Genomic DNA, 13,688 nt, shown 5'->3' with positions numbered 1-13,688 from the left:
GCGAGACGGCTAAGGGCGAATTTCGTCCTAATTTGGCTAGGACTTGGTAGTTTCGACCCTACACGCCCCCAATATGTATAAAAGAGGTTCTAAACCTATTTCTTAGGAGTGAGACATTATTGGAGAGGAAAAAGGCGACGGGAACACGTAGAAGCAACGAATCGCTAGAGTTTTTCTCTTCCATTCTTTCTTAATCTGTATTTTAATGCTTTCAATTATTATCATGATTGTTAGTATAGTTATGAGTATCTAAACTTTCCCATCTAGGGCTTGATGGAACCTCTCGAGGGATGACTTTTCCATTGCGTTTAATATGAATTTGCCATTTACTTTTCTCTACTTGTTCAACTTTATGATTATTATGGTTGATTGAAGGGTCCTCAATTGATTGTGCCTATTTAGTATGTATTGCTTGGAAATGGTACACATTTAGGTAGTTGTTGACCAACATCACTCCTAACGCATATGAGGAATCAATAGAGAGGGTTTTAAAGTGGGATTAGGAATAACGAAACCCTGGTGCGATCTTAGTGAGCGGTAAACTAGTGCCAAATAGCGTAGTTCGGAAGAATAAGTCTAGTAAATTATTGTATTTGCTCGGAAGAGAATTACGATATCCAAAGTGCTCATGATCGGTTGAGAATATCTAGGCAAATTTATATGAGACATGGCGGGGAGGATTCCGACGAGAGAAACAATTGTAACCCTAGACCTTTCCAATCTTGTCTACAACATTTGCCTTGTTAGTATTAAAATTACATCTTTTTAATTACCTTGCCATAAACACTCAAAATATTATTTAATATTTATGAAGGTTGATTACTTGAATTCGTGCGAATTTAGTGGTTGTAATTAGTAGGTTAATTTTCTGTGGGATTCGACTCCGGACTTGTAAACCGGATTATATTTGCAACGACCGCTAGACCTCTTTGGAGGCATAGTTGGGCGTGAAGTCAAGATGATCTAAACATCATTGAAAGTAAATACAAAGGCTAAAGAAGTAACCTCTCCAGTTTTCACAGTGATAATATGTGGTGTGAATCTAAATCCTGTCGATCCTGCAATCAGAAAATTACTCTGAAAAGTTCTTTGGATGATGGTAGATGAAACAATGCAGGATAATTGGGAATATTATTATACAGGCCAAGTGCAATATGTATGAGACCTCCCTACCCCACGACCTCCCCTCCTCTCCCCCAAAAAAACAAAGAAAGAAAAGGATCGGAAAACCAACATCTATCTATTTTACATATGACCCAAGAATATTCAATAAAATGAAGATTAATTATTTCAGTGGGACAGAAATTTCTAATATAAATTTAAGAAACGAAGGAATTAGTTGTGCAACTCTTAAGTCAAAAAATAAAAAGAAAAATTCTTAAGTCAATAAAAAAAAAGGCTCCAATAAATGAAAAAAGGGAACTCTGTGAAATTAATATTTACAAGTTACAATGCCCAAAAAGAAAATCCAAAGCTACAAAACGCCTTTTTTATAATCAATGAAAAAATACTTTTTGCATGATAAATGTTTAGACATACATAGACAGACATAAGGTAAATCATTCAGTAGTAGTTCCTTCTCTTTAATATTTGCCAAAAGGTGGTAAAAGAAAAAGAAAGATAAAATCAAACATAAAAGAAAAGACATTCTTGTGATAAGCAGAATACACAAGTCATCAATAAACTATCAGACCAGAGAGGGTACATTGGTAAATCCCTCATTCTGTAAGATTCCGAAGTCAGTTGACTGTGCACGGATAGGATCAGATCGGATTTAGCATATTTTGAATTTCAGATTCTACAAAATACAATTCAAATTTGATCCGATTTAATATTGGATCGGATCAGATCGGATTTTAAAGTTTAAATCGGATAAGTATTTTGGATTATCGGATCGGATTTTTCGCATTATTATGGCTTATTGCCAATCATACTCACCCTTTCTTAATGCTCTATGTATCATGCCGTTGAGATTGGTGCTTATCAATAAAAACAAGAATGAATTAAGTCATGCTCTTGCCGTAGCAAATGCCACTAACTAACATAGGAATTTTCAAAGACGTTTCAAATGCTGCTTAATGATTCCACCAGTAAGATTGCTGCTTAGGACTTAAGGTAGGAGAAAACACAATCTGATTAACAAAAAACATTTAGTAGATGAAAACACGATTTTTAGAAGGAACATCCAAGCACGATGATTTTTTAGAAGTTATCCTATCAAGATCACAACATTCTTTAAATTTTTTTCATCTTATGGGAGAATGTCTTATGTACCTAACAGCTTGTCTTATTCGTTCAACAGACACATTCCCTTCTCTTAATCCATCTTGAACAACTAGATTGATGATGTAAGCCATACATCTCACATGAACATGCTTACCTTCCATCAAGTTAGTGTTCCATCTAGTGAATTGTTTGGATAACTCTTTAACCATCACATCATTAGAACTCGCATTATCAACTATCACAGTAAATACTTTATCCACTCCCCATTCAAGTAAACACTTAGCAATACCACTAGCTAAATCTTGACCTTTGTGACTATTAATTGGACAAAAATTTAATATTTTTTATGCAATTTTCAATTCTTGTCAATGTAATGGGCTGTAATACACATATAGTTAATTCTTTGAATTAAAGTCCATATATCAGTCGTAATACATATTCTCTGTTTTGATTCTTTAAGAATTAACTTCAAAGCAAGTCTCTCTTCATGGTACATCTCAAGACAAAGTCTCTAAATCCATCTCTAAATAAAGGTTGAAGAATTCTCACAAAGTCTCGAAATCCATCTTTTTCAACAGAAATAAAAGGCTGCAATCAGAAAATGAATCTAAGAAGTTCTCTGGATCATGGTTGATGAAACAATGCAGGATAGTTGAGAATATTATTATACAGGCCAAGTGCAATATGTACGGGACCTCCCCACCCCATGACCCCCTCCCCCCCCCAAAAAAAAGGAAAGAAAAGGATCGGAAAACCAGCATCTATCTACTATTACATATGACCCAAGAGTATTCATTAAAATGCAGATCAATTATTTCAGTGGGACAGAAATTTCTAATATAAATTTAAGAAACGAAGGAATCAGTTGCGCAACTCTTAAATCAAAAAATAAAAAAAAATTCTTAAGTCAATAAAAAAACAACTCCAATAAATGAAAAAATGGAACTTTGTGAAATTAATATTTACAAATTACATTACCCAAAAAGAAAATCCAAAGCAATAAAATACCTTTTTTAGATTCAATGAAAAAAGACTTTTTACATGCTAAATGTTTAGACATACATAGACAGACATAAGATAAATCATTCAGTAGTAGTTCTTTCTCTTTAATATTTGCCAAAAGGTGGGAGAAAAAAATATAGATAAAATCAAACATAAAAGAAAAGACATTCTTGTGATATGCAGAATACATAAGTCATCAATAAACTATTAGACCAGAGAGGGTACATTGGTAAATCCCTCCTTCTGTAAGATTCCGAAGTCAGTTGGGTGCAGATCCATTGATCCAAGGACCCAAGTCCAACTTTCTTTATGTATTATAATATATGAGCTTCTGCGTGCATGTCTTCTAACGGCTAACAGATCAAAAGTGAAAGTCTGGAACCAAAGTGTGGTTCTTTTGGACTCAAACGATACAAATAGGTAAAAAAAAAACTGTGTATCATTTTATATATAGCGAGGTTATTCATCGCACTATACTTTAACGATACATTTGTCCGTTAATGTATAGCGCGGTGAAACCGCATTATATATAAAATGAGACCCCACCAATAATTCATCTGCACTTGACTGACGTACCAATAATTCATATGGGTATAATGTCTATTATGCATGCGCTATACATCAAATAACTGTACCCCCGGAATGATTTTTTTTCTTATTTAAGGAGTTTCAGAATTTGGTAAAAATCCATTCAGGATCCTTCAAGTCTTCCGAAATATTTGTTCCTTAAGTTATTTTGCATTTTGTCATAATGTCCGAAGAGCGAAAAATTAGGGTTTTATTATATTGGGTGTTTGAGGTTGTGGCGGAGAATAAATCAGTACACTATAGTTGTTCTCCACAGTCAAGTTAAGTTGCCACTTACAATGGAGTACGATAGATTGGTATCATTGTTATGTAAAAAAATGAGTGTGAGCAAACGTTCGATGAATATTAAAATAACCGAAAGATATCCGTATTCTGTTACTCCGCGAGGGGTTGCTTGTTATGTTGAGTTTAACATCAAAGACGATGAAACTCTGAAAGATTTTTTGAGAACTCCAGATGAACACCGGGAACTTCTTGTGATAAAAATGTTAGAAATGTACGTCAAGGCTGAAGACGTTTGCAATAATGAGGTTCTGCAAAATAAGGATATCCCTCAATCATCGTATGATTTTTTTTTCGAGCAGTTTTATCCGAACAGGTTCCAGGTGAAAGAGTTTGGCCAGATCTAAATTTATCTCCATGGGCGAATGCGGAGCGAGGACATAATTCTCCCCAAGTTTACATAATCCACAAGCCGAGTGGTAAACTTCAATTTTCCTTTATGTTATGATGTTTATTTTTATGTATTTGAATTTGTATTAACACTCATATATTTCACATGGGGTACCGACCATATATGAATTTTATAAGTTGTAAACCAACGGACAGTTGAAATATGCCTAGTTTTCATGTGTTGGATGATGGTGGTCCATCCGGGAGTCATTATCAACATGATAATGTGCATCATGGGATATCAACACATTATGATTTGCAAGTGAAATGATAGAGTTTATATGTAATATTTGGATGAATTTGAAAAACTCATTATTTTATTGGTTGTGCAGTGAAAACGAGTAACTTGAAGGTCTTGTCCTTACTCAATTGCCCGAAGAAGACATATTTAATCGGGATCTGACAGATGCGCAGAATCAGGAAGATGATAGTGATTATGACAATAATGCTGATGAGTCTAGAGATGACACACCCTTCCCTGATGAGGGTGATGATGATGAGGACGAGAATTATAAACCTGATTTGACGAGAGAGCATGTGCCACCTCCTGTTAGATCGAGAGTGTACGAGTCCCAATGTGGCATTTCATCCAAGGGAGATTCCCTACCTTGATCAGTTTCCAAGTATGCCGGATGTCGATGCCCTCACAAGGGATCTTGACAAAATTGGGACAAAAATGTGGGATGAATCTAGAGCAATGGTGCTGTCAAAGGGCATGCTTTTTTCTGATAAAGCGCGCCTAAGCAGAGCGGTGCGAATGTACAGCATAAAAGAGTGTCATGAGATCGTGGTTCATGAGTCATTTCCGGAAGTATACAAGGTTATTTTTCGTAGATAGTGCCTTTTCCATCTCTAGAATCTCATTCATCAAATACTGAATCACTTCTGGTTCATCTTTGTGTGTGTTGGTTTGGAAGATTGCAGACAGTGCTTGTCGTACAACAAGCCCATGCCAGTGACATAGTACTTTATAGTCACATCATTTTGAGTAAAGGGGAACCCATTCGAGTTTTTCGCCCTAAATTCGTATACCTTCAGGCTTTGTAGAATGCGCTTCGCCCTCAATAATGTGCCATGCAACTTTGAGATTAGTGTGTATATTGATAGGCTTATTTTCCAAGGGCGCAGAACACCATATATACCACTTGTCATCAACCAAATCAGTATAGCAACCTACCATATGTTTTCAAGGTAGGGATCAATTGTGTTATGACGTATTTCATGTGGATCTTTTGAATTACCTTCACCTTTTTGCCTATTCTTAAACCACTTATTAAATGTTAGTGGTATTTCTGAAATGGATGTTGTAATGGTTCTTCAAATGGTATTTGAATAGTGATCTCTTAGTTCAACTTAAGAAGAACTAAATTGCACAAACTTGTATATTAAACGTAGCGCATCACCAATATGCGTTAAGTGTATTGTCATGTCGGGCTGAAAAAGTTGTCGACCTAAAAAATCTGGACCTACTTGTACCCAAAAGAATCATTATCACGCGAAACATAGCTCCTCACCAATATGCGTTATGTGTATTGTCATGTCGACCTAAAACAATTATCGGCCTAAAACATTGTTGACCTGAAAAGCTGGACCCATTTGTATCCATAAGAATTATTATCACGCGAAACGTAACGCCTCACCAATATACTTTATGTGTATTGTCAAGTCGAGCTAAAAAAGTTGTCGATCTGAAAAAGTTGTCGACCTGAAAAAGGTAGACCCACTTGTACCCTAAAGAATAATTATCACGTGAAACATAGTGCCTCACTAATATGCGTTATGTAACCTAAAATCACTCTTAGATGCCTATAAAAACCTCGCGCATTTTAGTTATTATTTGCGTGGTAACTAAATGAATAGAAAAACTTTCCATTAATTTTTTATTTTCGAGCATTACGGCATGTCTGGACGCAATTACGTGCCAAGGTGTTATTGTGGCTGACGTGCGATTTTGAAGTCATGTTGGTCAAATTGAAATCTGGGGCGCAGACGTTAGATGTGTACACAAGTTTTAAGTAATTATTCTTGGAAAACATATTTGTTAATAATTTTTATATAACATGTTAATTAATAGTCTTGTGTTATTTTTCCATTGGTAGGACGAAAATCAATACGGTTATGAAGAATGGTATGATGAACCCATTAATCAGGAATACTACAGATCATGTTTGCTAAACATTTGGAATCTGACCGGTGAATACTAACTCCAGATCGTGAAACTACAAGTACAACTTGCGGTAGTGAAGGAGAAACTAAAAGAGGCAGAAGAAGAAAAAAATAGGTTGGAAGAAAAATTTAAGTGGTTGAAGCACACAATAATGGGCGATAGTGACTAAACAAACACATGGATGCGTTGAGTGTAGTATTTTATTTTTATGTTGTACGTGTCATGTATTATCTTTAATTGGTAACGAATTTAAATTTTATGTTAAGCTGTCATATTTTTTTTGTGTTATAGTGTTAAACTAATAAATAACCTGAGAAATAAAAATACATTCGCAAATTATGTAAAACATAAATAGTAATGTACCGACCACCAGCGTGATGAACGGGATTCTCGACAAGAAGTCGGGTAACGCTGCGATACCAACCCATATACTCATGCTCGCCATCCGCACGCTCAGGTAAAGGGTATGGCGGAATCAGGTCATACCTCTGGTCCCAAACCTCAATCTGGTCCTCTTGCCAGGACAAGTATGTCTGATCAATCATGCAACGATCATCCCACAGGTAATGTGTCCTAACCCAAGCGGGCGGAATAGGTACAAACTGCGGTCGACCAAACTGGCGAAGGATTCGCTCGGTGGCATGATGCTCGACTATATCGAGATATATCAGTGGGACGGAAGAGCTCCACATAGCTCGGACGTGGGAACAATAATCAGGCAAACCAGCTATGAGCGCGTCGCTATATGGCCTCCATACGAACTATTTATTAAACCCAAGAATCATGAGTAAACGTAACACATATAAAGCCAGGTCAAGTAAATTTAAGTATATATGTACCTACTCGCCTTCAAGCAAATCCAATAAATCCCTGTAATAGGGGAGATGATGCCGAGCCTCGACCTCGTATCCGTAGCCTCGCCTATCAACCCACCTCTAAGCTAAAGCGAGAAACGCTGGAGGTGGTGCATCCGGAGCGATCAGTGGTAGAGGTGGTTGGAACTGCAGGAACCGCTCCCAAGCCCAAACCTAATATAGATCGTGGACATAAAATTTAAGGTATTTTTTTTACTATTTATGTTATAATCATAAAAAGAATTGACTATGTTTTCACCTATAGCAGTGGTAAAAATCCGACAATGTCTCTTTGGGTGCCTATGCACGCCCGGCACATCTGCTTATAAAGGTAACCTAGAACAGTTGCACCCCAGCTGTAACCAGGTAAATCATCTAGCCGCTCTAGATGATGTAGAAATCTCAAACTGACTAGGTTTTCCGAAGTGTTCGGGAACAGTACACCACCTAACATCAGCAGCAGCATCAATCTCGTGTGCTGGTCGATATCCTCTGGCGGTGAATCATTCGTAATCTCTGTATCCATCGCCGCCAGATATTGCTAGACGGGCATTAGTTGTAATTGACTGGCCCCACTCAATGCAGTTGGCTTTGCTGGCTGGAAATCGGTGAGCCGCTGTAATATATGCAGGTAATGCACTCCCCTATAGTCTCTAAGAGCATGCGGGTAAGCTACAGGTAATCCATCAACCGGCAGCCCGAAAAGAAACTTCACGTCCTTAAGCGTGATGGTAGCCTCACCGATAGGTTAAAGAAATGTGTGTCTCCGGTCGCCACCGCTCTATCATAGACGTGATCAATGCCCAGTTGAACTGCAACCGGCCGATCTCTATGATCCTGTAAAAACCCGTATCTTGAATACGTCTAACTATACGGGGATGGAGTGGGTGATCCTTAATGAACTCCCACATATCGTCTATACGTCTGGGGCGGAATGTCTGGGCCGGACATTGTCAATCCCAGATGTATGAAGACATATGGTTGCCCTGTAGCAAAGTAGCTCTCGAGATGCAGGTCCGGGATACACAAAGGGAACATCCATGGCGATGTCTGTAAATTAAACAATATTAATTAAAGTATTTTTCTTTTTGATTACTTAACATCTTTAAACATATTGCAATCTCTTTTATATTAATATTTAATCGATATGTTTACTATATTATTATTTAGGTTGATACATTTTCAATATTATTATTCTATATGTTAGTTTATTATTTTATATGTTAGTTTATTATTTTATATGTTTGTTTCTTACTCAGCTATTTTTGGATATAATATAATTAAATAATTAATTTTTATAACTATACATGACATAATTAATAAGTATTCATATAAAAATACTTAGTTTGACAAATATTGTGGGTTTTTATGTTATTTCTTATATTTGTTGACTAAAATTAGAGAGAGTTTGTATTTGAACTATCATTTTTTTCAGATATTTTTAGGGTTAACATAAAATTAAATGATTAATTTCAATAAGTACAAAGATAATTTAGTAATTATCCATATAACAGATACTTAGGTTGATACATTTTCTATATTAATATTTCATATGTTAGTTTATATAAAGTCAACTATCATTAGCTAAAATTTATTATCAGTTTTACTACGCTAAAGGGCACTACATTATAATTACGGGCACAACATAACACTAAACTAAAGGGCACTAAATAACAATAAAGTCACATATTAATATACGTAAAACAATAATATCCAAATAACATTAATTATTCATAAAATAATAATTTATCTATTTTACTAATTTTTAAGCACATAAATAATTTAATCCGGATAAAAACAATAAATTAATTTAATCACAATATAATCACGAAAAAACATATACTGCAGTAAAAAATAATTAATAAATATTTTTTATAACAACTAATAACATTAATTATTCATAAAATAATAATTTATCTATTTTACTAATTTTTTAGCACATAAATAATCTAATCCAGATAAAAAATAACAAATTAATTAAATCACAAAACAATCATGAAAAAACATAGACCACATTAAAAATAATTAATACGCATTTTTTATACATGAGTTTTATCAAAAGGTAAGTCGAAATACCTCGATTTAAAATTTTTTGAAAGGTGAAGATTTGATGATTTGGCGGCCGAAACGAGCAATCCACTACGCGATATTTACCGCGCTTGCCGTTAAGTTATAGCGCGGTGAATAACTGCGCTATATATAAAATGGTACACAATTGTTTTACCTATTTGTGCGGCTTTACTCCAAAAGAACCACACTAATTTGGTTCTGGACTCATCTGATCCACTGCTTTGAAAATAAATATTATGACAACTATGTTTCAGTAGCAAACTAAATACTATACTATTTTTGGACATATATATATACCCAACACTGAAAGCAAAGAACAGGTCAAAAAATGTGTGCCTAAAGAATCTCAGAATCACAAACGTTCTATGTCCTGCCACACGCGAAAAATGTTGATAAACCAATATCAATATCAACAACTACTACGTAATGAGTTTAAGTTATATATGTTACGGTGTAAAAAGTATTCATACAATTAAATTATTTATTAGATAAGTACAAGTAAATTTATACATTACGTGTTAATCTCTATAACTATGCATTGATAGCTTAAAAAATTTACACCACGTTAAAAAATATATTGGTAGTGTAAGTAAATTGTACATAACTTAAATCTTTACCAAAAGAATTGTCCATTTGTTGCTTTTTGCTGGAACCAGGGGGTCTCCCTCTAGCTTTCTTCAAAGAAGTAGGCGATGCGGGTCCCGCGGAAAGAGCTTGAGCAGCTGGAGAAGTAACCGGCTCTTGCGGCGACAAGCTGCCGGCGGCGGCGGCTGCGACGGATGGCGAATTCAAACCTAATGCCATGGACCCGTCCGGCCCGTATTACCCCGGCCTTCCTCTCTTCCGTTTCATCTGCTCCGACGAATTACTGTTCAAATTTTGCGACACCACAGCGCGGGCGCCGGCAGAAACTTCAGCCGGTGGGTACGGCGGCTGCGACGTTGAAATCGGTGGGTGTGAACACTGCCGTACTGTCGCCGCTGTAACCCAAGTACATGTTCTGAGCCACCGGCATCGTAGCCGAAACATTCGCCGGAGAATTTTGAACACCGGCGACGGTGAAGTGATCTCTACTCGTCATTACTGTCTCAGATACCGACATTTTTCATCGGAATTGTCACTGTAAAAATGAAAATTACAGTTTCAAAGTTTAAACGCTAGAAAAACTCGTCAGTTTAAACCCTAACCCTAGAAATTCAACCGAAAACAACACCAGAAATTTGCTAAAGTAATCAGCTTTGCTTTAAACCCTCCAAATGTTGCAGAATGTTTTTCAAAATCTTTAGTAGATCAAGCAAAAAAAACTTTGAAAAAATTAAAAGTAAATAAAGTGTTATTTGTTTTTCTTAAAAACAATTACAGAAAAAAATCTGAAAATTCAAATAAAATAAGAAAGAACATGAATTTTCTTACCGAGAAGAGAAAAATAAAGAAAATATTTTTAGGGTTAGAGAAGAGCAAAAGAAATTGAAATGGCTTTTTTTCTGAGAAATACATGAGAATTAGAAATATAATCTTTGGTTTTTCTTTTTATTTCCGTATGTGTTACGACGTTGATTCAAATTTAAAAATACAATAAAAAGGTGGAAAAAGGGAAAGGGCAGGTAGAAAAAGGTAAGGCTAAAAACGATCTCGTACAATATAATTATACGAGAACCAGTTTGGCTGAGGAACAAGGTCTCTATTTTCGAGAACCAGTTTGGGTTTATGCCGGGATGTTCGACTACAGAAGCCACCCACCTTGTTAGGAGATTGATGGAGTACTATAGGGAGAGAAAGAAGGACTTGCATATGGTATTCATCGACTTAGAAAAGGCGTACGATAAAGTTCCGAGTGAGATTTTGTGGAGATGTTTGGAGGCTAGAGGTGTACTTGTTGCATATGTTAGGCTGATTAAGGACATGTATGACAGAGTAAAGACCCGAGTGAGGACGCTAGGTGGGGACTCAGGCCATTTTCCGGTTATGATGGGGTTGTATCAGAGGTCGGCACTCAGCCCTTTTTTGTTTGCTCTGGTGATGGACGTACTGACGCGTTACATTCAAGGGGAGGTGTCGTGGTGCATGCTATTTGCATATGATATTGTATTGATTGACGAGACGCGAGACGGTGTGAATGCGCAATTAGAGGTATGGAGACAAACTCTGGAATCTAAAGGTTTTAAGTTGAGCAGGCCCAAGATAGAATACTTAGAGTGTAAGTTTAGTGGCGAGACTCAGGGGGGGGGGGGGGGAATGAGAGGTGAGGCTAGACTCGCAGATCATCCCTAGGAGAGGGAGTTTTAAGTACCTTGGGTCTATTATTCAAGGGGATGGGGAGATTGATGAAGATGTCACACATCATATTAGGGGGGATGGATTAAATGAAGACTCGTTTCCTGTGTTTTATGTGACAAGAAGGTGCCACTGAAACTTAAGGGTGAGTTCTACAGAGTGGTGGCCAGACCAACATTGTTATATGGGGTTGAGTGTTGGCCAGTCAAGATCGCTCATGTCTAAAAGATGAAGGTAGCAGAGATGAGGATGTTGAGATGGATGTGCGAGCACACCAGGTTAGATAGGATCCGAAATGAGGTTATTCGCGACAAGGTGGTTGTGGACCCTATTGAGGACAAGATGCGGGAAGTGTGACTTAGGTAGTTTGGTCATGTGAGGAGGAGAAGCACAGACGCCCCGGTGAGGAGGTGTGAAGGTTGACATTGGAGGGCCTACGGAGAGATAGAGGTAGGCCAAAGAAAAGATGGGGAAAGATGATTAGGCAAGACATGGCCCGGCTTCAGCTGATAAAAAACATGACCCTTGATAGGAAGGTATGGAGGTCGAGAATTAGGGTAGTAGAGTAGGTAGTCTAAAGTGTTTATAATAATAGTATTGACACACAATCTCGCTTTCTGTGGACAGTAGGTTTTTATGACTCACCGTTGTTTTCTTTCATTATGGATTACCTTATAACCTAGTTATTTTTATTCTGCTTTTATGTCTTTTTGGTACTGTCCCTTCTTGTCTATATTTCATTAATGTGGTGTTTATGCTTTCCTGAGCCGAAGGTCTATTGGAAACAACTTTTCTATCCTCACAAGGTAGGGGTAAGGTCTGCATACACACTGTTACACCTCCTTTTTCCGAGGGGATAGGGGAGTTTTTTCCAATTAAAGTGACATTATTCGAAATGAGATTATTTATTTAATTTTTTCAGAGTCTCCGCTTGGAATAATTTATGGTGTCCCAAGTCACCGGTATATTTTAAATCCCAAATCGAAAAAATTTGACTCTGTTTAAAGTGTGCGAAAACCAGAAGACCGGGTAAGAAATTCTGCTAACCCGGGAGAAGGTGTTAGGCACTCCCGAGTTTCGTGATTTTAGCATGGTCGCTTAATGATTTATACTTAGCTCATTTTAGTTAATTACTCATTTTGGGACCTATGTGTATTTTACCCTATACCTCTTTTAATTACTCGATTATTAGTATTTAAAGAATTATCTTAAGGCGAGTTACGCGTACGTATACCGGTTTAGTTTGGTGTATCAAAAATCATGTCACGCGTACGTGTTCACAATCCATAATACGTGGTTTATTAAAAAAAGTTTGGTCAAAATCGTGCGAACGCGTACCTTGAATTTATTTAAATATCGGGATCACGTCACGCGGGCATGTACGCAATCACGATAGTAGTTTAAAATCTGCGCCTAAAACATTTCTACGAGTGTTTAATTAAAGCATTTTATTTACTAAGATTGTTTGACCATGGTCACGCGAACATGTACCTTAGTTTGTTTTTGGCATCACAACTATGTCACGCGTGCGTGTACATAATTGTAATAATTAAGTTAATTATAAATACCTTAAGTTATGCTTATGTCTCTAAGCTAAATACTATATGTCATATGGCTAAGTGTAAATGTTCAATACTAGGTGATATGTTTGTTTGTATTAGATGGGGGCATCCTATGTATTATCTGTCAAGCAAGCCTAGATTTAAAGTTTGAGGCCTGATAAGGACTGAGTCCAAATGAACTCTAGCCCAAGACATATATTATTCGTTATTGGGCCTAGCTAATGAATTCAGTTCAAAAGAAATTGGGCCTGCTTGAGTCTAATTGACTCTGGT

General features: G+C 36.6%; 1 long non-coding RNA gene across 2 annotated transcripts; it reads right to left on the bottom strand.

Annotated features, from left to right (window-relative positions):
* Window positions 1-958: 958 nt before the first annotated feature.
* Window positions 959-11,171, bottom strand: LOC117276508 (uncharacterized). Of its 2 annotated transcripts, none has more exons than XR_011409979.1 (3): window positions 11,075-11,171; window positions 10,197-10,699; window positions 959-1,058 (listed from the first exon to the last, which is right to left on the bottom strand). It is a non-coding gene; the product is annotated as an uncharacterized lncRNA (long non-coding RNA). The 2 variants fall into 2 exon arrangements; XR_011409980.1 differs by having other exon boundaries at window positions 981-1,058; window positions 10,185-10,699.
* Between the last annotated feature and the right edge of the window lie 2,517 nt (window positions 11,172-13,688).

Source organism: Nicotiana tomentosiformis, chromosome 8 (assembly GCF_000390325.3).
Source record: "Nicotiana tomentosiformis chromosome 8, ASM39032v3, whole genome shotgun sequence".
Taxonomy (NCBI): Eukaryota; Viridiplantae; Streptophyta; class Magnoliopsida; order Solanales; family Solanaceae; genus Nicotiana; species Nicotiana tomentosiformis.
Note: the sequence above shows the minus strand (reverse complement) of the source record. Positions and strands in the feature narration are given on the sequence as shown.